General features: G+C 44.6%; 15 non-coding genes across 15 annotated transcripts; 10 read left to right on the top strand and 5 right to left on the bottom strand.

The window, feature by feature from the left end:
- The first annotated feature begins 2,740 nt into the window (after positions 1-2,740).
- Positions 2,741-2,812, top strand: trnag-ccc (transfer RNA glycine (anticodon CCC)). The gene has a single exon. It is a non-coding gene; the product is annotated as a tRNA-Gly (tRNA).
- Positions 2,813-5,819: 3,007 nt separating this feature from the next.
- On the bottom strand, positions 5,820-5,902 carry trnas-uga (transfer RNA serine (anticodon UGA)). Its single transcript has one exon. It is a non-coding gene; the product is annotated as a tRNA-Ser (tRNA).
- A 759-nt stretch (positions 5,903-6,661) lies between these two features.
- Positions 6,662-6,733, top strand: trnaw-cca (transfer RNA tryptophan (anticodon CCA)). The gene has a single exon. It is a non-coding gene; the product is annotated as a tRNA-Trp (tRNA).
- Positions 6,734-8,038: 1,305 nt separating this feature from the next.
- On the top strand, positions 8,039-8,110 carry trnam-cau (transfer RNA methionine (anticodon CAU)). Its single transcript has one exon. It is a non-coding gene; the product is annotated as a tRNA-Met (tRNA).
- A 911-nt stretch (positions 8,111-9,021) lies between these two features.
- On the bottom strand, positions 9,022-9,104 carry trnas-uga (transfer RNA serine (anticodon UGA)). Its single transcript has one exon. It is a non-coding gene; the product is annotated as a tRNA-Ser (tRNA).
- Positions 9,105-9,863: 759 nt separating this feature from the next.
- trnaw-cca (transfer RNA tryptophan (anticodon CCA)) lies at positions 9,864-9,935 on the top strand. The gene has a single exon. It is a non-coding gene; the product is annotated as a tRNA-Trp (tRNA).
- Positions 9,936-11,240: 1,305 nt separating this feature from the next.
- On the top strand, positions 11,241-11,312 carry trnam-cau (transfer RNA methionine (anticodon CAU)). The gene has a single exon. It is a non-coding gene; the product is annotated as a tRNA-Met (tRNA).
- A 918-nt stretch (positions 11,313-12,230) lies between these two features.
- Positions 12,231-12,313, bottom strand: trnas-uga (transfer RNA serine (anticodon UGA)). The gene has a single exon. It is a non-coding gene; the product is annotated as a tRNA-Ser (tRNA).
- A 759-nt stretch (positions 12,314-13,072) lies between these two features.
- Positions 13,073-13,144, top strand: trnaw-cca (transfer RNA tryptophan (anticodon CCA)). The gene has a single exon. It is a non-coding gene; the product is annotated as a tRNA-Trp (tRNA).
- A 1,305-nt stretch (positions 13,145-14,449) lies between these two features.
- trnam-cau (transfer RNA methionine (anticodon CAU)) lies at positions 14,450-14,521 on the top strand. The gene has a single exon. It is a non-coding gene; the product is annotated as a tRNA-Met (tRNA).
- Positions 14,522-15,439: 918 nt separating this feature from the next.
- trnas-uga (transfer RNA serine (anticodon UGA)) lies at positions 15,440-15,522 on the bottom strand. The gene has a single exon. It is a non-coding gene; the product is annotated as a tRNA-Ser (tRNA).
- Positions 15,523-16,281: 759 nt separating this feature from the next.
- On the top strand, positions 16,282-16,353 carry trnaw-cca (transfer RNA tryptophan (anticodon CCA)). The gene has a single exon. It is a non-coding gene; the product is annotated as a tRNA-Trp (tRNA).
- A 2,295-nt stretch (positions 16,354-18,648) lies between these two features.
- Positions 18,649-18,731, bottom strand: trnas-uga (transfer RNA serine (anticodon UGA)). The gene has a single exon. It is a non-coding gene; the product is annotated as a tRNA-Ser (tRNA).
- Positions 18,732-19,490: 759 nt separating this feature from the next.
- trnaw-cca (transfer RNA tryptophan (anticodon CCA)) lies at positions 19,491-19,562 on the top strand. The gene has a single exon. It is a non-coding gene; the product is annotated as a tRNA-Trp (tRNA).
- Positions 19,563-20,867: 1,305 nt separating this feature from the next.
- trnam-cau (transfer RNA methionine (anticodon CAU)) lies at positions 20,868-20,939 on the top strand. Its single transcript has one exon. It is a non-coding gene; the product is annotated as a tRNA-Met (tRNA).
- The last annotated feature ends 840 nt before the right edge of the window (positions 20,940-21,779 follow it).

The following is a 21,779-nucleotide window of genomic DNA, read 5'->3' as shown; positions in this document are numbered from 1 at the left end:
TGTCTTTCTTTTCCTTTAGAGTGTTCGGCCCGTTGAGCCTTGTCCACAAACGTATATTATATTATATTATATTATATTATATTATATTATATTATATTATATTATATTATATTATATTATATTATACGTCCCATTTTATATTCCACTATAGAGATGGTGTGGTCCTTTGGGTCGTATGTTTGAAGAAATGCAGATAACAAACAAACTCTTCCTGTAATGATGGGAAGTTCACCTCTTCACACTGGCAATAAGTCATGACACTTGGAATATAATTACACAAGGAACTAAGTAGAAGCAGGTGAAACCACTCTAAAGAGGAGAAATGAGGAAACGATAAATGATAAAAACAAAAAGAAACAAGGAAACTTTGCAAAAGCACTCTACCCCAAACTAGTAACTGAGTTACATTCAAACAGGAAGGTCTCTTAAAAACAGAGAAGATATGAGGAAACTGTCATTCATCCGGTGTTAGACCAGGGGTCTAGGCAACCCTAAATGCGGTTCCGGAGCCGCCTGCAGCTCTTTAGTCCTTATACTGCGGCTCCATGTGGTTTGGAAAATAATTATAAGTATTTAACTGAAGTGTATTTTATTTGTGTTATTTTTTTTTTAACTTGTGGTCAAATTGGAAGTTCATTGTGATCTTGAAACATAAAAGTAAAATTATGTTATTATTTTTCATCGCTCAAAATAAGTGTCACACTTGCATAAACCATACCCGCCGAAATGCCATGCATTTATCGAGACTTTCAACCCCAGGTAGGCCAAGGATGGATCTTCGGAGCCACATACATATGTGAGCAGCTATTCTCCTCCATGAACTATGGTAACAACAAACACAGCTCACGCCTCACAGATGACAGCTTACTAGAGACTTCGTACAGCCCCGGTCTGCAGGCGCCCTGCGCAGAGGTTCAGGAACAGGTGTCCCATTGTAAATATACCACGGCAGACCCGACAATGTTTGCATGAACATGCTTTTTTCTTTATTGACCACTTTTCACACATGGTTGGTGTACCCACACAGCCAGCTGTGGTTTTGCAGCTCACAGCCCGGTACACACCAACATGACAGCAGAGAAAGCACAAACTTTAAGCCGGCGAGGCTTGATTGCGGGTGCCGCTTAGGTGCGTCCGCCTCCCCTGCAGCAGCACTGCAGACCACGCTCTGCCGCACACATTAACCACGTAAAATAAATATTTATGCAGATATTTTGCAAATAATTATTTTCCAATTATTAGTAGTATAGTGCTGTTTTCCAATTATTTTTTAAATTCAGGTCAAGGCTCCGCTACAGGCTGCGAAATCCCAAAGGTGATATAAGGGTGACGGCTCACTACAGTTTTTGTTTGCTATATGAATGATTTAACTTCAGCTTCAGCTTTCATTTAAAAGAGACCTTCACCTGGGTGTCTTTCCTTTTTGTTATATTTTTTAAGAGTTCAAAATTTGTTCATTACATAAATAAAATAAAAATTTCTCTGTAGCACTTCTTGTATTTCATAAGCAACAAACTTTAGTTGTTTATAAAGCATAAAGATAAAAAAACCAATAACAGTGTTATCTTCATTTTAGATGTCAAAAAGTATTTGCGGCTCCCAGTGTTTTCTTTTCTATGAAAACTGGGTCCAAACAGCTCTTTCGGTGTTAAGGGTTGCTAACCCTTGGTCTAGACCAGAATACTAAATTTTGCTAGACAAGGGGATGATATCCACTTACGAGGGCATTATAATGCCACTGTTCTATTGAAATTTTGAATGAATATTCTCATTTGTGGCTCTCATTTTTCTTAGAAAAAAAAATCTGTCAAAAAAACCCCAATCAAATCTGGTAATTCTTTGTTTTTACATTCATCGGGTCCCAATATCCTCAAACATCAAAGAGAAATTAAAAATGCATGCCATGGAAGAGCTCGGGTCTTAGGAGGTTAAAGAAAGAAAGAAACTTAACTCAAAGCGATAAATATTAAAGCAAAACTAAAGGAAAAAGCTCGGAAAACTCGAGAACTCACTTGACAAAAAAACTTCATGAAGAGATTGTATATGGATGCAGCTGTTCTTATCATAAGTTGTGACTCTGGGCTCTAGCTGTAGTATTGTATTTGGGTGTTACTTAACAGTCGTTGAAGAGACCATTGTGTGTGAACTGTAAGGTCGTTTAGTCAGGTAAGATTTCATTCAAGGCTGACAGCACTGGTCTCCTACCCCATGGATAGCATTTTGGTGCAGACAATACAAGGAGCCTCTCCAGAGCAGGTTGTGTTTGAGACAGGAGAGCATCACGTACAAAAGCACTCCCTTCTGAGCAATCACTTTTCAGGTGTGTGTGAGAGGAAGGTCTTTTATTTTTAGACACTGTCCAAGGACTTTGTCTTTCTCTGACAAGCATCAGTAACAAATATGCATCGTTAAGAATTTGTCTAGCTGGCTTGCAAAGCTCATCAGAGCGTGAGCACTGAATGACAGACACTATATTAGGCCTTTGATTGACTACTGCAAGCGCACGTCAAACCTCGATTTGTATTCTTTTCTCAAAGAGGAGAACCTTTCAAGTATAAAGAGAGATTCTACGTGTGCATGTTGACATGCATGGTCTGAAATGACATGCGTCTTTGGCACAACCTCTTTGCATTCACAAGTTGAACAACCTCCAGTTGCAGAAAAATTGCTTGTGTGGAAAGAAGATGGACTGGCTTCTCAGAGATTTTCAGAAGTTTTGAGCAGAGGGGCAGGTTTGTGGGACCTTGTGGCGCAATGGTAGCGCATCTGATTCCCGATCAGAAGGTTGCGTGTTCAAATCAGGTCAAGGTCAGCCGAGAGCGAGAGGACTGCAGCCTGTGGTTCCCTTCGAATAGGAGGTTTTTAGTTGCTTGTGGCATACTCGTCCAGAAATTCAGGTCCATGACTCATGACGTATCTCCAGTGAGTTGTTGATGGTGTCAGTGAACACTGTAGACAACTGATCAGCACAGTGCTTCAGGGTGGATGGAGGCACCGAATTTGGCCCAGCTGCTTTGCATGGGTCCTGTGTCTTAGAGAGTCTGTTTACATCCCTTTCAAGTATGGAAAGAGGTGTGAAGGCACATGGAGAAATTTGTGAGCTTTACTGAGTGGTAGAGGTGATGGGGGAGCCGCAAGTGTTGACCGTCTGGGGAGGGGGCTGGACGTTCCATTGTTTTCTGAAAGCACCAGGTGTGAATACATTGGATAGGTGTGAATAGTAGCTGAATTAGAGGGCTTCTGTTACAAAAAAGGGACAGAGAATGTACTGGCAGATGCGCTGTCACGTGGTTTTCGGGACCCCTAAGCGCCAAACATCTTTAGGGGAGATGATTGGTCTTGGGAAGGGGGGTGTTATGGCCCTGTCCATAATCTGTTTTGGTGGCTGTTGTTGTCTGTGCCTTTAAGTCTTTGCAGGTCCCGGAGTGGATGAGCTGACGGCTGCTGATTGGTCCCCTGGCCATGTGATCTTCTTCAAATCCCTCACCAGCAGTTGTCCCGGGGGAGCCACTGACAGCAGCAGCAGACCTGACCCTGGCCTCCAAAACCTGAGACTTTTGTGCCTGTGATTTTTGCGGCCTTTCTGAGTTTTGTATATAGTGTGTATATTAGCTTTCATTGTAAATAGCACATTGTACATAGCACTGCAACAGAAGGGGTGAGCTGCCGTATTGTTTTTCCTTGCACTGTTTTCTCCTGTTTATTTCAGTTAGGGAGTTAGGTGTAGCGCTTGTCTTTTGTTTCATGTTTGATTTCACATAGGGTTTTAGATAGCACCTCCTCCTGACTTAGCTTGTTTTGTTTGTTATTTTGGCCTTTGTTCACCCTGGAGCTTCATTTTTGCAGTGTAGATAATAAAACACGATTCACTAAGGAATTGGTTTCCCTCTGTGTATGGTTTTGGGGACCAGGGCGGGCAGTCTTTTCAAACTTATGTTCCTGTACCCCTAGACTGGGGCGTAACAGCTTCTGTAAATGGAACTGAATAAAAATGGCAAACAAAACACCCACATGCTGCAGGTATACAGAGAGCAATGCCATGAGATACATGTAAACACATAGTTGAAAGAAGTAAAGACTGCACCAAAGAGAAACTCACAAAATTATTGTAAAGAAAAAAACATTCAAATATCAAGTATAAGTTTTTCATTCCGAGCAAACAAACAGTTTTGAATGATAATGAAATCTAAAAGCAGCTTCAGAGCTGGGCTTGGCATTCTGAAGCAAGCTCATCATATCCAGGATAGTTTTTCACTGTGGACAATGTCACTGTGTCCGCTGTGTTGGATACATTCAGATTTCGTGTCTAATGTCGGTGCTTGTGATTACAGACGGTATTACATCTCTACCGATGAGAACTACCATTGACAATCAGCGGGAAGTATTAAGAGCATCGAAGTGCATCAGCAGAGTGTGTTCGTGTAACAGAACGTCGATTTTAGTTAACTAAAGGTAAAATAAGGTTCATTGAAGAGAGTTCATGGGTTTATTTAGGAAGTAAACATACGCAACACCAAGTGTCAGTGTTTTCACGTCTAAGCGTTTACGTGACTATGCGACTCAGTGGCTCACACAATAAGCTCAGTGATTCGAGTTAGCAGCTAACGAGGAAATGGTTGGCTGACCCTAGCTTAAAATCTGTTGGGCCGCACACGAGACCTGACAAGCAGTCCAAGAAGCTTTGAAGCATTGAACGCTGAGGTGACAAAGATTTATAAAAGTCAGTGTTCAAACGGGTACCGTCCACCTTCAGAATTCCCACAGTTTGTTCATGCAAGATGTTATTGAAGGCCCACTTTTAAGCAGCGCTAGTCTTGTGGTACGTGTGGAGCAGAGTGGCGCAGCGGAAGCGTGCTCGGCCCATAACCCAGAGGTCGATGGATCGAAACCATCCTCTGCTAGGCTCGTCTGTTTTCAGGACGTACTAAACAACTGTGCTCCGAAAGGCTTGCTTACAAGTCTGGGATAGGTTTCCAGGAAGAAGCCATTCACCTTCCAAAAATTGGACAAAACAGACTAAACCCAGAAGTTGCCTAACTAAGAAGCAAATCCTAGTGAATATAACCTGTTCGCCACATCTTCTTCAAAGCCCATTCACTTTGTTACCTCAACAGCGTGACATCACCTGTTTGCAACACAAGAACAACAATGGAGGCAACGGTGTACCTGCTGCTAAAGTGACGGTAAACGGTTGGACCACTGTGTTGCTTTGGGTGTACCCAAATGGCTGGCTGTGTTTGCCGGGAGACCAGTGACCAGGTACTGCCGCCTAACTGAAAACCAAACGTAGCCAGAAAGGATTAAGATTTGTCATTCTAGCCTTTCTATAGCAGTGATAACAAGTAGCCCCCTGCAACAATTTTGATGTCTTGTGTGGAAAGAAGATGGATTGGCTTTGCAGAGATTTTCAGAAGTTTTGGGCAGAGGGGCAGGTTTGTGGGACCTTGTGGGGCAATGGTAGCGCATCTGACTCCAGATCAGAAGCTTGCGTGTTCAAATCACATCAAGGTCAACCAAGAGTGACAGGACTGCAGCCTGTTTGAATTAATATGTGACTCAAAGTCTGTGCACATGCCACTGATCGACATCTCCCACCGTTTTTGTTTATAAAGCCTGGAGAGAAGAAGAGGGACTCTCCTCGGAGACAAGCACATTTTGTACATGAATGATTAGTATGTAAGTACAGTGGTGTGAACCGGTGATTGGAGAACTGTCAATCACTCAATGCTCCTGGGCACCGTTGCAACTTTTGTATATGAGCCCCTCCGACTAATTGCAACCTTATCTTAGCAGAAAAAGAAGCACCCGTAACACATTTTCGCTGTGAGCAGGGTTTGAACCTGCGCGGGGAACCCCCCATTGGATTTCAAATCCAACGCCTTAACCTCTCGGCCATCACAGCTCCTCCACTTCACCTGCACCTTTTGGCCTGTGGTGAGAGATGCCTGCTCCCTGCTCCAACAGCGCTGGTTCTTTTGGAGATCATCACATGCCAGAACACTCCCTAGTCAGAAGTCACTTCTCTGGTAAATACCATTAACAGTCGTTGAAGAGACCATTGTGTGTGAAGTGTAAGGTCGTTTAGTCAGGTAAGATTTCATTCAAGGCTGACAGCACTGGTCTCCTACCCCCATGAATAGCATTTTGGTGCAGACGGCACAAGGAGCCTCTCCAGAGCAGCTTGTGTTTGAGACAGGAGATCATCACGTACAAAAGCACTCCCTTCTGAGCAATCACTTTTTAGGTGTGTGTGAGAGGAAGGTCTTTTATTTTTAGACACTGTCCAAGGACTTTGTCTTTCTCTGACAAGCATCAGTAACAAATATGCATTGTTAAGAATTTGTCTAGCTGGCTTGCAAAGCTCATCAGAGCGTGAGCACTGAATGACAGACACTATATTAGGCCTTTGATTGACTACTGCAAGCGCACTTCAAACCTCGATTTGTATTCTTTTCTCAAAGAGGAGAACCTTTCAAGTATAAAGAGAGATTCTACGTGTGCATGTTGACATGCATGGTCTGAAATGACATGCGTCTTTGGCACAACCTCTTTGCATTCACAAGTTGAACAACCTCCAGTTGCAGAAAAATTGCTTGTGTGGAAAGATGGTCTGGCTTCTCAGAGATTTTCAGAAGTTTTGAGCAGAGGGGCAGGTTTGTGGGACCTTGTGGCGCAATGGTAGCGCATCTGACTCCAGATCAGAAGGTTGCGTGTTCAAATCACGTCAAGGTCAGCCGAGAGTGAGGGGACTGCAGCCTGTGATTCCCTTCCAATATGAGGTTTTTAGTTGCTTGTGGCATACTCGTCCGTCTGTCCAGGAATTCAGGTCCATGACTCATGACGTGTCTCCAGTGAGTTGTTGATGGTGTCAGTGAACACTGTAGACAACTGATCAGCACAGTGCCTCAGGGTGGATGGAGGCACCGAATTTGGCCCAGCTGCTTTGCATGGGTCCTGTGTCTTAGAGAGTCTGTTTACATCCCTTTCAAGTATGGAAAGAGGTGTGAAGGCACATGGAGAAATTTGTGAGCTTTACTGAGTGGTAGAGGTGATGGGGGAGCCGCAAGTGTTGACCGTCTGGGGAGGGGGCCCGGGTAGCTGGACGTTCCATTGTTTTCTGAAAGCACCAGGTGTGAATACATTGGATAGGTGTGAATAGTAGCTGAATTAGAGGGCTTCTGTAAATGGAACTGAATACAAATGGCAAACAAAAAACTCGCATGCTGCAGGTATACAGAGAACCATGCCATGAGATACATGTAAACACATAGTTGAAAGAAGTAAAGACTGCACCAAAGAGAAACTCACAAAATTATTGTAAAGAAAAAAACATTCAAATATCAAGTATAAGTTTTTCATTCCGAGCAAACAAACAGTTTTGAATGATAATGAAATCTAAAAGCAGCTTCAGAGCTGGGCTTGGCATTCTGAAGCAAGCTCATCATATCCAGGATAGTTTTTCACTGTGGACAATGTCACTGTGTCCGCTGTGTTGGATACATTCAGATTTCGTGTCTAATGTCGGTGCTTGTGATTACAGACGGTATTACATCTCTACCGATAAGAACTACCATTGACAATCAGCGGGAAGTATTAAGAGCATCGAAGTGCATCAGCAGAGTGTGTTCGTGTAACAGAACGTCGATTTTAGTTAACTAAAGGTAAAATAAGGTTCATTGAAGAGAGTTCATGGGTTTATTTAGGAAGTAAACATACGCAACACCAAGTGTCAGTGTTTTCACGTCTAAGCGTTTACGTGACTATGCGACTCAGTGGCTCACACAATAAGCTCAGTGATTCGAGTTAGCAGCTAACGAGGAAATGGTTGGCTGACCCTAGCTTAAAATCTGTTGGGCCGCACACGAGACCTGACAAGCAGTCCAAGAAGCTTTGAAGCATTGAACGCTGAGGTGACAAAGATTTATAAAAGTCAGTGTTCAAACGGGTACCGTCCACCTTCAGAATTCCCACAGTTTGTTCATGCAAGATGTTATTGAAGGCCCACTTTTAAGCAGCGCTAGTCTTGTGGTACGTGTGGAGCAGAGTGGCGCAGCGGAAGCGTGCTGGGCCCATAACCCAGAGGTCGATGGATCGAAACCATCCTCTGCTAGGCTCGTCTGTTTTCAGGACGTACTAAACAACTGTGCTCCGAAAGGCTTGCTTACAAGTCTGGGATAGGTTTCCAGGAAGAAGCCATTCACCTTCCAAAAATTGGACAAAACAGACTAAACCCAGAAGTTGCCTAACTAAGAAGCAAATCCTAGTGAATATAACCTGTTCGCCACATCTTCTTCAAAGCCCATTCACTTTGTTACCTCAACAGCGTGACATCACCTGTTTGCAACACAAGAACAACAATGGAGGCAACGGTGTACCTGCTGCTAAAGTGACGGTAAACGGTTGGACCACTGTGTTGCTTTGGGTGTACCCAAATGGCTGGCTCTGTTTGCCGGGTGACCAGGTACTGCCGCCTAACTGAAAACCAAACGTAGCCAGAAAGGATTAAGATTTGTCATTCTAGCCTTTCTATAGCAGTGATAACAAGTAGCCCCCTGCAACAATTTTGATGTCTTGTGTGGAAAGAAGATGGATTGGCTTTGCAGAGATTTTCAGAAGTTTTGGGCAGAGGGGCAGGTTTGTGGGACCTTGTGGGGCAATGGTAGCGCATCTGACTCCAGATCAGAAGCTTGCGTGTTCAAATCACATCAAGGTCAACCAAGAGTGACAGGACTGCAGCCTGTTTGAATTAATATGTGACTCAAAGTCTGTGCACATGCCACTGATCGACATCTCCCACCGTTTTTGTTTATAAAGCCTGGAGAGAAGAAGAGGGACTCTCCTTGGAGACAAGCACATTTTGTACATGAATGATTAGTATGTAAGTACAGTGGTGTGAACCGGTGATTGGAGAACTGTCAATCACTCAATGCTCCTGGGCACCGTTGCAACTTTTGTATATGAGCCCCTCCGACTAATTGCAACCTTATCTTAGCAGAAAAAGAAGCACCCATAACGCATTTTCGCTGTGAGCAGGGTTTGAACCTGCGCGGGGAACACCCCATTGGATTTCAAATCCAACACCTTAACCTCTCGGCCATCACAGCTCCTCCACTTCACCTGCACCTTTTGGCCTGTGGTGAGAGATGCCTGCTCCCTGCTCCAACAGCGCTGGTTCTTTTGGAGATCATCACATGCCAGAACACTCCCTAGTCAGAAGTCACTTCTCTGGTAAATACCATTAACAGTCGTTGAAGAGACCATTGTGTGTGAAGTGTAAGGTCGTTTAGTCAGGTAAGATTTCATTCAAGGCTGACAGCACTGGTCTCCTACCCCCATGAATAGCATTTTGGTGCAGACGGCACAAGGAGCCTCTCCAGAGCAGCTTGTGTTTGAGACAGGAGATCATCACGTACAAAAGCACTCCCTTCTGAGCAATCACTTTTTAGGTGTGTGTGAGAGGAAGGTCTTTTATTTTTAGACACTGTCCAAGGACTTTGTCTTTCTCTGACAAGCATCAGTAACAAATATGCATTGTTAAGAATTTGTCTAGCTGGCTTGCAAAGCTCATCAGAGCGTGAGCACTGAATGACAGACACTATATTAGGCCTTTGATTGACTACTGCAAGCGCACTTCAAACCTCGATTTGTATTCTTTTCTCAAAGAGGAGAACCTTTCAAGTATAAAGAGAGATTCTACGTGTGCATGTTGACATGCATGGTCTGAAATGACATGCGTCTTTGGCACAACCTCTTTGCATTCACAAGTTGAACAACCTCCAGTTGCAGAAAAATTGCTTGTGTGGAAAGATGGTCTGGCTTCTCAGAGATTTTCAGAAGTTTTGAGCAGAGGGGCAGGTTTGTAGGACCTTGTGGCGCAATGGTAGCGCATCTGACTCCAGATCAGAAGGTTGCGTGTTCAAATCACGTCAAGGTCAGCCGAGAGCGAGGGGACTGCAGCCTGTGATTCCCTTCCAATATGAGGTTTTTAGTTGCTTGTGGCATACTCGTCCGTCTGTCCAGAAATTCAGGTCCATGACTCATGACGTGTCTCCAGTGAGTTGTTGATGGTGTCAGTGAACACTGTAGACAACTGATCAGCACAGTACCTCAGGGTGGATGGAGGCACCGAATTTGGCCCAGCTGCTTTGCATGGGTCCTGTCTCTTAGAGAGTCTGTTTACATCCCTTTCAAGTATGGAAAGAGGTGTGAAGGCACATGGAGAAATTTGTGAGCTTTACTGAGTGGTAGAGGTGATGGGGGAGCCGCAAGTGTTGACCGTCTGGGGAGGGGGCCCGGGTAGCTGGACGTTCCATTGTTTTCTGAAAGCACCAGGTGTGACTACATTGGATAGGTGTGAATAGTAGCTGAATTAGAGGGCTTCTGTAAATGGAACTGAATAAAAATGGCAAACAAAACACCCACATGCTGCAGGTATACAGAGAGCAATGCCATGTGATACATGTAAACACATAGTTGAAAGAAGTAAAGACTGCACCAAAGAGAAACTCACAAAATTATTGTAAAGAAAAAAACATTCAAATATCAAGTATAAGTTTTTCATTCCGAGCAAACAAACAGTTTTGAATGATAATGAAATCTAAAAGCAGCTTCAGAGCTGGGCTTGGCATTCTGAAGCAAGCTCATCATATCCAGGATAGTTTTTCACTGTGGACAATGTCACTGTGTCCGCTGTGTTGGATACATTCAGATTTCATGTCTAATGTCGGTGCTTGTGATTACAGACGGTATTACATCTCTACCGATGAGAACTACCATTGACAATCAGCGGGAAGTATTAAGAGCATCGAAGTGCATCAGCAGAGTGTGTTCGTGTAACAGAACGTCGATTTTAGTTAACTAAAGGTAAAATAAGGTTCATTGAAGAGAGTTCATGGGTTTATTTAGGAAGTAAACATACGCAACACCAAGTGTCAGTGTTTTCACGTCTAAGCGTTTACGTGACTATGCGACTCAGTGGCTCACACAATAAGCTCAGTGATTCGAGTTAGCAGCTAACGAGGAAATGGTTGGCTGACCCTAGCTTAAAATCTGTTGGGCCGCACACGAGACCTGACAAGCAGTCCAAGAAGCTTTGAAGCATTGAACGCTGAGGTGACAAAGATTTATAAAAGTCAGTGTTCAAACGGGTACCGTCCACCTTCAGAATTCCCACAGTTTGTTCATGCAAGATGTTATTGAAGGCCCACTTTTAAGCAGCGCTAGTCTTGTGGTACGTGTGGAGCAGAGTGGCGCAGCGGAAGCGTGCTGGGCCCATAACCCAGAGGTCGATGGATCGAAACCATCCTCTGCTAGGCTCGTCTGTTTTCAGGAAGTACTAAACAACTGTGCTCCGAAAGGCTTGCTTACAAGTCTGGGATAGGTTTCCAGGAAGAAGCCATTCACCTTCCAAAAATTGGACAAAACAGACTAAACCCAGAAGTTGCCTAACTAAGAAGCAAATCCTAGTGAATATAACCTGTTCGCCACATCTTCTTCAAAGCCCATTCACTTTGTTACCTCAACAGCGTGACATCACCTGTTTGCAACACAAGAACAACAATGGAGGCAACGGTGTACCTGCTGCTAAAGTGACGGTAAACGGTTGGACCACTGTGTTGCTTTGGGTGTACCCAAATGGCTGGCTCTGTTTGCCGGGAGACCAGTGACCAGGTACTGCCGCCTAACTGAAAACCAAACGTAGCCAGAAAGGATTAAGATTTGTCATTCTAGCCTTTCTATAGCAGTGATAACAAGTAGCCCCCTGCAACAATTTTGATGTCTTGTGTGGAAAGAAGATGGATTGGCTTTGCAGAGATTTTCAGAAGTTTTGGGCAGAGGGGCAGGTTTGTGGGACCTTGTGGGGCAATGGTAGCGCATCTGACTCCAGATCAGAAGCTTGCGTGTTCAAATCACATCAAGGTCAACCAAGAGTGACAGGACTGCAGCCTGTTTGAATTAATATGTGACTCAAAGTCTGTGCACATGCCACTGATCGACATCTCCCACCGTTTTTGTTTATAAAGCCTGGAGAGAAGAAGAGGGACTCTCCTTGGAGACAAGCACATTTTGTACATGAATGATTAGTATGTAAGTACAGTGGTGTGAACCGGTGATTGGAGAACTGTCAATCACTCAATGCTCCTGGGCACCGTTGCAACTTTTGTATATGAGCCCCTCCGACTAATTGCAACCTTATCTTAGCAGAAAAAGAAGCACCCGTAACGCATTTTCGCTGTGAGCAGGGTTTGAACCTGCGCGGGGAACACCCCATTGGATTTCAAATCCAACACCTTAACCTCTCGGCCATCACAGCTCCTCCACTTCACCTGCACCTTTTGGCCTGTGGTGAGAGATGCCTGCTCCCTGCTCCAACAGCGCTGGTTCTTTTGGAGATCATCACATGCCAGAACACTCCCTAGTCAGAAGTCACTTCTCTGGTAAATACCATTAACAGTCGTTGAAGAGACCATTGTGTGTGAAGTGTAAGGTCGTTTAGTCAGGTAAGATTTCATTCAAGGCTGACAGCACTGGTCTCCTACCCCCATGAATAGCATTTTGGTGCAGACGGCACAAGGAGCCTCTCCAGAGCAGCTTGTGTTTGAGACAGGAGATCATCACGTACAAAAGCACTCCCTTCTGAGCAATCACTTTTTAGGTGTGTGTGAGAGGAAGGTCTTTTATTTTTAGACACTGTCCAAGGACTTTGTCTTTCTCTGACAAGCATCAGTAACAAATATGCATTGTTAAGAATTTGTCTAGCTGGCTTGCAAAGCTCATCAGAGCGTGAGCACTGAATGACAGACACTATATTAGGCCTTTGATTGACTACTGCAAGCGCACTTCAAACCTCGATTTGTATTCTTTTCTCAAAGAGGAGAACCTTTCAAGTATAAAGAGAGATTCTACGTGTGCATGTTGACATGCATGGTCTGAAATGACATGCGTCTTTGGCACAACCTCTTTGCATTCACAAGTTGAACAACCTCCAGTTGCAGAAAAATTGCTTGTGTGGAAAGATGGTCTGGCTTCTCAGAGATTTTCAGAAGTTTTGAGCAGAGGGGCAGGTTTGTGGGACCTTGTGGCGCAATGGTAGCGCATCTGACTCCAGATCAGAAGGTTGCGTGTTCAAATCACGTCAAGGTCAGCCGAGAGTGAGGGGACTGCAGCCTGTGATTCCCTTCCAATATGAGGTTTTTAGTTGCTTGTGGCATACTCGTCCGTCTGTCCAGAAATTCAGGTCCATGACTCATGACGTGTCTCCAGTGAGTTGTTGATGGTGTCAGTGAACACTGTAGACAACTGATCAGCACAGTACCTCAGGGTGGATGGAGGCACCGAATTTGGCCCAGCTGCTTTGCATGGGTCCTGTGTCTTAGAGAGTCTGTTTACATCCCTTTCAAGTATGGAAAGAGGTGTGAAGGCACATGGAGAAATTTGTGAGCTTTACTGAGTGGTAGAGGTGATGGGGGAGCCGCAAGTGTTGACCGTCTGGGGAGGGGGCCCGGGTAGCTGGACGTTCCATTGTTTTCTGAAAGCACCAGGTGTGAATACATTGGATAGGTGTGAATAGTAGCTGAATTAGAGGGCTTCTGTAAATGGAACTGAATAAAAATGGCAAACAAAACACTCGCATGCTGCAGGTATACAGAGAACCATGCCATGAGATACATGTAAACACATAGTTGAAAGAAGTAAAGACTGCACCAAAGAGAAACTCACAAAATTATTGTAAAGAAAAAAACATTCAAATATCAAGTATAAGTTTTTCATTCCGAGCAAACAAACAGTTTTGAATGATAATGAAATCTAAAAGCAGCTTCAGAGCTGGGCTTGGCATTCTGAAGCAAGCTCATCATATCCAGGATAGTTTTTCACTGTGGACAATGTCACTGTGTCCGCTGTGTTGGATACATTCAGATTTCGTGTCTAATGTCGGTGCTTGTGATTACAGACGGTATTACATCTCTACCGATAAGAACTACCATTGACAATCAGCGGGAAGTATTAAGAGCATCGAAGTGCATCAGCAGAGTGTGTTCGTGTAACAGAACGTCGATTTTAGTTAACTAAAGGTAAAATAAGGTTCATTGAAGAGAGTTCATGGGTTTATTTAGGAAGTAAACATACGCAACACCAAGTGTCAGTGTTTTCACGTCTAAGCGTTTACGTGACTATGCGACTCAGTGGCTCACACAATAAGCTCAGTGATTCGAGTTAGCAGCTAACGAGGAAATGGTTGGCTGACCCTAGCTTAAAATCTGTTGGGCCGCACACGAGACCTGACAAGCAGTCCAAGAAGCTTTGAAGCATTGAACGCTGAGGTGACAAAGATTTATAAAAGTCAGTGTTCAAACGGGTACCGTCCACCTTCAGAATTCCCACAGTTTGTTCATGCAAGATGTTATTGAAGGCCCACTTTTAAGCAGCGCTAGTCTTGTGGTACGTGTGGAGCAGAGTGGCGCAGCGGAAGCGTGCTGGGCCCATAACCCAGAGGTCGATGGATCGAAACCATCCTCTGCTAGGCTCGTCTGTTTTCAGGAAGTACTAAACAACTGTGCTCCGAAAGGCTTGCTTACAAGTCTGGGATAGGTTTCCAGGAAGAAGCCATTCACCTTCCAAAAATTGGACAAAACAGACTAAACCCAGAAGTTGCCTAACTAAGAAGCAAATCCTAGTGAATATAACCTGTTCGCCACATCTTCTTCAAAGCCCATTCACTTTGTTACCTCAACAGCGTGACATCACCTGTTTGCAACACAAGAACAACAATGGAGGCAACGGTGTACCTGCTGCTAAAGTGACGGTAAACGGTTGGACCACTGTGTTGCTTTGGGTGTACCCAAATGGCTGGCTCTGTTTGCCGGGAGACCAGTGACCAGGTACTGCCGCCTAACTGAAAACCAAACGTAGCCAGAAAGGATTAAGATTTGTCATTCTAGCCTTTCTATAGCAGTGATAACAAGTAGCCCCCTGCAACAATTTTGATGTCTTGTGTGGAAAGAAGATGGATTGGCTTTGCAGAGATTTTCAGAAGTTTTGGGCAGAGGGGCAGGTTTGTGGGACCTTGTGGGGCAATGGTAGCGCATCTGACTCCAGATCAGAAGCTTGCGTGTTCAAATCACATCAAGGTCAACCAAGAGTGACAGGACTGCAGCCTGTTTGAATTAATATGTGACTCAAAGTCTGTGCACATGCCACTGATCGACATCTCCCACCGTTTTTGTTTATAAAGCCTGGAGAGAAGAAGAGGGACTCTCCTTGGAGACAAGCACATTTTGTACATGAATGATTAGTATGTAAGTACAGTGGTGTGAACCGGTGATTGGAGAACTGTCAATCACTCAATGCTCCTGGGCACCGTTGCAACTTTTGTATATGAGCCCCTCCGACTAATTGCAACCTTATCTTAGCAGAAAAAGAAGCACCCGTAACGCATTTTCGCTGTGAGCAGGGTTTGAACCTGCGCGGGGAACACCCCATTGGATTTCAAATCCAACACCTTAACCTCTCGGCCATCACAGCTCCTCCACTTCACCTGCACCTTTTGGCCTGTGGTGAGAGATGCCTGCTCCCTGCTCCAACAGCGCTGGTTCTTTTGGAGATCATCACATGCCAGAACACTCCCTAGTCAGAAGTCACTTCTCTGGTAAATACCATTAACAGTCGTTGAAGAGACCATTGTGTGTGAAGTGTAAGGTCGTTTAGTCAGGTAAGATTTCATTCAAGGCTGACAGCACTGGTCTCCTACCCCCATGAATAGCATTTTGGTGCAGACGGCACAAGGAGCCTCTCCAGAGCAGCTTGTGTTTGAGACAGGAGATCATCACGTACAAAAGCACTCCCTTCTGAGCAATCACTTTTTAGGTGTGTGTGAGAGGAAGGTCTTTTATTTTTAGACACTGTCCAAGGACTTTGTCTTTCTCTGACAAGCATCAGTAACAAATATGCATTGTTAAGAATTTGTCTAGCTGGCTTGCAAAGCTCATCAGAGCGTGAGCACTGAATGACAGACACTATATTAGGCCTTTGATTGACTACTGCAAGCGCACTTCAAACCTCGATTTGTATTCTTTTCTCAAAGAGGAGAACCTTTCAAGTATAAAGAGAGATTCTACGTGTGCATGTTGACATGCATGGTCTGAAATGACATGCGTCTTTGGCACAACCTCTTTGCATTCACAAGTTGAACAACCTCCAGTTGCAGAAAAATTGCTTGTGTGGAAAGATGGTCTGGCTTCTCAGAGATTTTCAGAAGTTTTGAGCAGAGGGGCAGGTTTGTGGGACCTTGTGGCGCAATGGTAGCGCATCTGACTCCAGATCAGAAGGTTGCGTGTTCAAATCACGTCAAGGTCAGCCGAGAGTGAGGGGACTGCAGCCTGTGATTCCCTTCCAATATGAGGTTTTTAGTTGCTTGTGGCATACTCGTCCGTCTGTCCAGAAATTCAGGTCCATGACTCATGACGTGTCTCCAGTGAGTTGTTGATGGTGTCAGTGAACACTGTAGACAACTGATCAGCACAGTACCTCAGGGTGGATGGAGGCACCGAATTTGGCCCAGCTGCTTTGCATGGGTCCTGTGTCTTAGAGAGTCTGTTTACATCCCTTTCAAGTATGGAAAGAGGTGTGAAGGCACATGGAGAAATTTGTGAGCTTTACTGAGTGGTAGAGGTGATGGGGGAGCCGCAAGTGTTGACCGTCTGGGGAGGGGGCCCGGGTAGCTGGACGTTCCATTGTTTTCTGAAAGCACCAGGTGTGAATACATTGGATAGGTGTGAATAGTAGCTGAATTAGAGGGCTTCTGTAAATGGAACTGAATAAAAATGGCAAACAAAACACTCGCATGCTGCAGGTATACAGAGAACCATGCCATGAGATACATGTAAACACATAGTTGAAAGAAGTAAAGACTGCACCAAAGAGAAACTCACAAAATTATTGTAAAGAAAAAAACATTCAAATATCAAGTATAAGTTTTTCATTCCGAGCAAACAAACAGTTTTGAATGATAATGAAATCTAAAAGCAGCTTCAGAGCTGGGCTTGGCATTCTGAAGCAAGCTCATCATATCCAGGATAGTTTTTCACTGTGGACAATGTCACTGTGTCCGCTGTGTTGGATACATTCAGATTTCGTGTCTAATGTCGGTGCTTGTGATTACAGACGGTATTACATCTCTACCGATAAGAACTACCATTGACAATCAGCGGGAAGTATTAAGAGCATCGAAGTGCATCAGCAGAGTGTGTTCGTGTAACAGAACGTCGATTTTAGTTAACTAAAGGTAAAATAAGGTTCATTGAAGAGAGTTCATGGGTTTATTTAGGAAGTAAACATACGCAACACCAAGTGTCAGTGTTTTCACGTCTAAGCGTTTACGTGACTATGCGACTCAGTGGCTCACACAATAAGCTCAGTGATTCGAGTTAGCAGCTAACGAGGAAATGGTTGGCTGACCCTAGCTTAAAATCTGTTGGGCCGCACACGAGACCTGACAAGCAGTCCAAGAAGCTTTGAAGCATTGAACGCTGAGGTGACAAAGATTTATAAAAGTCAGTGTTCAAACGGGTACCGTCCACCTTCAGAATTCCCACAGTTTGTTCATGCAAGATGTTATTGAAGGCCCACTTTTAAGCAGCGCTAGTCTTGTGGTACGTGTGGAGCAGAGTGGCGCAGCGGAAGCGTGCTGGGCCCATAACCCAGAGGTCGATGGATTGAAACCATCCTCTGCTAGGCTCGTCTGTTTTCAGGACGTACTAAACAACTGTGCTCCGAAAGGCTTGCTTACAAGTCTGGGATAGGTTTCCAGGAAGAAGCCATTCACCTTCCAAAAATTGGACAAAACAGACTAAACCCAGAAGTTGCCTAACTAAGAAGCAAATCCTAGTGAATATAACCTGTTCGCCACATCTTCTTCAAAGCCCATTCACTTTGTTACCTCAACAGCGTGACATCACCTGTTTGCAACACAAGAACAACAATGGAGGCAACGGTGTACCTGCTGCTAAAGTGACGGTAAACGGTTGGACCACTGTGTTGCTTTGGGTGTACCCAAATGGCTGGCTCTGTTTGCCGGGAGACCAGTGACCAGGTACTGCCGCCTAACTGAAAACCAAACGTAGCCAGAAAGGATTAAGATTTGTCATTCTAGCCTTTCTATAGCAGTGATAACAAGTAGCCCCCTGCAACAATTTTGATGTCTTGTGTGGAAAGAAGATGGATTGGCTTTGCAGAGATTTTCAGAAGTTTTGGGCAGAGGGGCAGGTTTGTGGGACCTTGTGGGGCAATGGTAGCGCATCTGACTCCAGATCAGAAGCTTGCGTGTTCAAATCACATCAAGGTCAACCAAGAGTGACAGGACTGCAGCCTGTTTGAATTAATATGTGACTCAAAGTCTGTGCACATGCCACTGATCGACATCTCCCACCGTTTTTGTTTATAAAGCCTGGAGAGAAGAAGTGGGACTCTCCTTGGAGACAAGCACATTTTGTACATGAATGATTAGTATGTAAGTACAGTGGTGTGAACCGGTGATTGGAGAACTGTCAATCACTCAATGCTCCTGGGCACCGTTGCAACTTTTGTATATGAGCCCCTCCGACTAATTGCAACCTTATCTTAGCAGAAAAAGAAGCACCCATAACGCATTTTCGCTGTGAGCAGGGTTTGAACCTGCGCGGGGAACCCCCCATTGGATTTCAAATCCAACGCCTTAACCTCTCGGCCATCACAGCTCCTCCACTTCACCTGCACCTTTTGGCCTGTGGTGAGAGATGCCTGCTCCCTGCTCCAACAGCGCTGGTTCTTTTGGAGATCATCACATGCCAGAACACTCCCTAGTCAGAAGTCACTTCTCTGGTAAATACCATTAACAGTCGTTGAAGAGACCATTGTGTGTGAAGTGTAAGGTCGTTTAGTCAGGTAAGATTTCATTCAAGGCTGACAGCACTGGTCTCCTACCCCCATGAATAGCATTTTGGTGCAGACGGCACAAGGAGCCTCTCCAGAGCAGCTTGTGTTTGAGACAGGAGATCATCACGTACAAAAGCACTCCCTTCTGAGCAATCACTTTTTAGGTGTGTGTGAGAGGAAGGTCTTTTATTTTTAGACACTGTCCAAGGACTTTGTCTTTCTCTGACAAGCATCAGTAACAAATATGCATTGTTAAGAATTTGTCTAGCTGGCTTGCAAAGCTCATCAGAGCGTGAGCACTGAATGACAGACACTATATTAGGCCTTTGATTGACTACTGCAAGCGCACTTCAAACCTCGATTTGTATTCTTTTCTCAAAGAGGAGAACCTTTCAAGTATAAAGAGAGATTCTACGTGTGCATGTTGACATGCATGGTCTGAAATGACATGCGTCTTTGGCACAACCTCTTTGCATTCACAAGTTGAACAACCTCCAGTTGCAGAAAAATTGCTTGTGTGGAAAGATGGTCTGGCTTCTCAGAGATTTTCAGAAGTTTTGAGCAGAGGGGCAGGTTTGTGGGACCTTGTGGCGCAATGGTAGCGCATCTGACTCCAGATCAGAAGGTTGCGTGTTCAAATCACGTCAAGGTCAGCCGAGAGTGAGGGGACTGCAGCCTGTGATTCCCTTCCAATATGAGGTTTTTAGTTGCTTGTGGCATACTCGTCCATCTGTCCAGAAATTCAGGTCCATGACTCATGACGTGTCTCCAGTGAGTTGTTGATGGTGTCAGTGAACACTGTAGACAACTGATCAGCACAGTGCCTCAGGGTGGATGGAGGCACCGAATTTGGCCCAGCTGCTTTGCATGGGTCCTGTGTCTTAGAGAGTCTGTTTACATCCCTTTCAAGTATGGAAAGAGGTGTGAAGGCACATGGAGAAATTTGTGAGCTTTACTGAGTGGTAGAGGTGATGGGGGAGCCGCAAGTATTGACCGTCTGGGGAGGGGGCCCGGGTAGCTGGACGTTCCATTGTTTTCTGAAAGCACCAGGTGTGAATACATTGGATAGGTGTGAATAGTAGCTGAATTAGAGGGCTTCTGTAAATGGAACTGAATAAAAATGGCAAACAAAACACCCACATGCTGCAGGTATACAGAGAGCAATGCCATGTGATACATGTAAACACATAGTTGAAAGAAGTAAAGACTGCACCAAAGAGAAACTCACAAAATTATTGTAAAGAAAAAAACATTCAAATATCAAGTATAAGTTTTTCATTCCGAGCAAACAAACAGTTTTGAATGATAATGAAATCTAAAAGCAGCTTCAGAGCTGGGCTTGGCATTCTGAAGCAAGCTCATCATATCCAGGATAGTTTTTCACTGTGGACAATGTCACTGTGTCCGCTGTGTTGGATACATTCAGATTTCGTGTCTAATGTCGGTGCTTGTGATTACAGACGGTATTACATCTCTACCGATGAGAACTACCATTGACAATCAGCGGGAAGTATTAAGAGCATCGAAGTGCATCAGCAGAGTGTGTTCGTGTAACAGAACGTCGATTTTAGTTAACTAAAGGTAAAATAAGGTTCATTGAAGAGAGTTCATGGGTTTATTTAGGAAGTAAACATACGCAACACCAAGTGTCAGTGTTTTCACGTCTAAGCGTTTACGTGACTATGCGACTCAGTGGCTCACACAATAAGCTCAGTGATTCGAGTTAGCAGCTAACGAGGAAATGGTTGGCTGACCCTAGCTTAAAATCTGTTGGGCCGCACACGAGACCTGACAAGCAGTCCAAGAAGCTTTGAAGCATTGAACGCTGAGGTGACAAAGATTTATAAAAGTCAGTGTTCAAACGGGTACCGTCCACCTTCAGAATTCCCACAGTTTGTTCATGCAAGATGTTATTGAAGGCCCACTTTTAAGCAGCGCTAGTCTTGTGGTACGTGTGGAGCAGAGTGGCGCAGCGGAAGCGTGCTGGGCCCATAACCCAGAGGTCGATGGATCGAAACCATCCTCTGCTAGGCTCGTCTGTTTTCAGGACGTACTAAACAACTGTGCTCCGAAAGGCTTGCTTACAAGTCTGGGATAGGTTTCCAGGAAGAAGCCATTCACCTTCCAAAAATTGGACAAAACAGACTAAACCCAGAAGTTGCCTAACTAAGAAGCAAATCCTAGTGAATATAACCTGTTCGCCACATCTTCTTCAAAGCCCATTCACTTTGTTACCTCAACAGCGTGACATCACCTGTTTGCAACACAAGAACAACAATGGAGGCAACGGTGTACCTGCTGCTAAAGTGACGGTAAACGGTTGGACCATTGTGTTGCTTTGGGTGTACCCAAATGGCTGGCTCTGTTTGCCGGGAGACCAGTGACCAGGTACTGCCGCCTAACTGAAAACCAAACGTAGCCAGAAAGGATTAAGATTTGTCATTCTAGCCTTTCTATAGCAGTGATAACAAGTAGCCCCCTGCAACAATTTTGATGTCTTGTGTGGAAAGAAGATGGATTGGCTTTGCAGAGATTTTCAGAAGTTTTGGGCAGAGGGGCAGGTTTGTGGGACCTTGTGGGGCAATGGTAGCGCATCTGACTCCAGATCAGAAGCTTGCGTGTTCAAATCACATCAAGGTCAACCAAGAGTGACACGACTGCAGCCTGTTTGAATTAATATGTGACTCAAAGTCTGTGCACATGCCACTGATCGACATCTCCCACCGTTTTTGTTTATAAAGCCTGGAGAGAAGAAGAGGGACTCTCCTTGGAGACAAGCACATTTTGTACATGAATGATTAGTATGTAAGTACAGTGGTGTGAACCGGTGATTGGAGAACTGTCAATCACTCAATGCTCCTGGGCACCGT

This window comes from Aulonocara sp. 'chitande type north' Nkhata Bay, linkage group LG23 (genome assembly GCF_057382095.1).
Source record: "Aulonocara sp. 'chitande type north' Nkhata Bay isolate Kocher_YH1m ecotype deep benthic linkage group LG23, A_spYH_male_GT1.1, whole genome shotgun sequence".
Lineage (NCBI taxonomy): Eukaryota > Metazoa > Chordata > Actinopteri > Cichliformes > Cichlidae > Aulonocara > Aulonocara sp. 'chitande type north' Nkhata Bay.
The sequence above is the reverse complement of the archived record's forward strand: the minus strand, read 5'-3'. Positions and strand labels throughout refer to the sequence as shown.